This window comes from Pteropus vampyrus, unplaced genomic scaffold (assembly GCF_000151845.1).
Source record: "Pteropus vampyrus isolate Shadow unplaced genomic scaffold, Pvam_2.0 Scaffold67, whole genome shotgun sequence".
NCBI classification, from domain to species: Eukaryota; Metazoa; Chordata; class Mammalia; order Chiroptera; family Pteropodidae; genus Pteropus; species Pteropus vampyrus.
In genome coordinates, this window is record NW_011888848.1 from 4,059,956 (window position 1) to 4,061,876 (window position 1,921).

Sequence of the window (1,921 nt, forward strand, 5' to 3'; positions counted from 1 at the left end):
TCATCTTAGCAGGTATGAAGTAAGATCTCATGGCAATTTTGAGGAATTTTACTTATTAAAACAGTTCTCGAATAGAACTATCTTATCAGTTCATCAATATAATGAAATATATTGAAATCAAATTACCATCCAAATAAATATGTCAACACACCATATATGAAATAGAAGAGGGACAAAAAATAAAAGTAGGGACACTGAATGTCAACTGTAGTCCACACAGTAGATTATGATGTCCTGAACTGGGGTTGTGGCATTGTGAAGGAAATGAAGAGATTTAAGAAGTAAATAGCAAGAGATATTTAGCAGGTAAAATGAACGAACTTAAAGATTGATTGATAAGGGGGATAGAAAGAGAAAAGTGTTAAGCATGATGCTCAAATTTCTGACATGAGTAACAGAGTGGAACGGTGGAGCCATTCTCTAAGATATAAACCTCAGGAGGAAGAAGAGCCAGTGTTGAGGTAAAGATGGATAAAGATGATAAACTGGATGTGTTGAATCTGAGATGTCCATGGAGCATTAGAATGATGATGTTGGCCCAGGAAACAGGGAGGGCTCTGCACCTAAAGCTCAGGAAAGAAAGCTGGACTGGTCACAGAAATTTTGGAACTACTTTTTTGTGTGTTCTTATTTATATAACAAGATGATAAGCTCCTTGAGGACATTTCAAATATTTCCTTGTTTCTCTGACTTTCAGCCATACAGCAAATTTTGTTTGTTTGTTTGTTTGTTTGTTTGTTTAGGCGAGGCACCCCTTGGTTGACCTCACAGATTGCAAGGACCTTGTCAGCTTACAATCCCGTATTTTTTATTTTTTACGCTTACAGCACCTGGTCTTCCTAGGTGGTCTCTCATCCGAGTACTAACCAGGCCCAACCCTGCTTAGCTTCCGAGATCAGACGAGATTGGGATTGTTCAGGGTGGCATGGCTGTAGATCCATACAGCAAATTTTAATTGAGCATCTTTCATATGTGAAACATTGTACTGAATTTAAGACAGATTAAATGAAAGATGAACATGGTATAGTCCTTGCCCTTAGAGAATTTACATCTCGCAAGGACAAGAAAATTTTAAATATATAAATACAGAGATTAAGTGAGGTGCTTCGAGGCATGCAGAAAGTGTTATTTATTCATTCTAAGGAGATCTCAGAATGAAGGATACACTTAAAAATACTTCAGTACTTTGTTGACTGAGTGATCTAATCATGGTGGCTACATAATTTGTAGGGCCTAGTATGACATGAAAATCTGAGGCCCTTTGTTCAAAAAGCAGGAAAAAATCGATCATTTAAATGTTCATATAAACTTCCATGACTTGGCAAGGTGTTTGCTATTAATGTTCTCAGTTTAAAAAATTAAAATCTTGAATTACTAGCACATATTTTACCATTTACTTTTACATTGTATAATGCTAGTTTAAAGTGCAAATTATAAGAGCATCTAATTCAATATGCAGAATCACTGAAATTATACAATTTGAATTTCATGGCTCATCCTCTGTCAGAGTGCTTAACAATGGCCTGAGCATGTAAATACAACCGAGGCTCAAAGGTTGGAAATCTGAAGAGAGGATTCCCCCTAAGGCACAGGGATATTCAACTGGCAAAGGTAGACTCTCACAGGTACCTAGGGCCATGCTCTGCCTCACAGGGTGGTTCATCTTCTCACCAGCTGCCAGATCTCCATGCTGTGAGGTGGCTAGGGGCTAAGTCTGAGAAGCTGAGCCAGGAGCACCCCATTCCTAAGTACCTGGGCCTCAACTGACAACACACAGGAGAACTCTCAAAGATCTCTATGCCTCCATGTCTGGACAGGCTCTGTACCTGGACCAGGAATGAATGGCTGAGGAATTTCTCTGCTGAGATGCAGACTCTCCATAGCTGTTTACATGACACCCCATGCTGCTGCCAGCCGCAAA

General features: G+C 39.2%; 1 pseudogene; it reads right to left on the reverse strand.

The window, feature by feature from the left end:
- Positions 1–818: 818 nt before the first annotated feature.
- LOC111740754 lies at positions 819–937 on the reverse strand (annotated as a pseudogene).
- Positions 938–1,921: the final 984 nt, after the last annotated feature.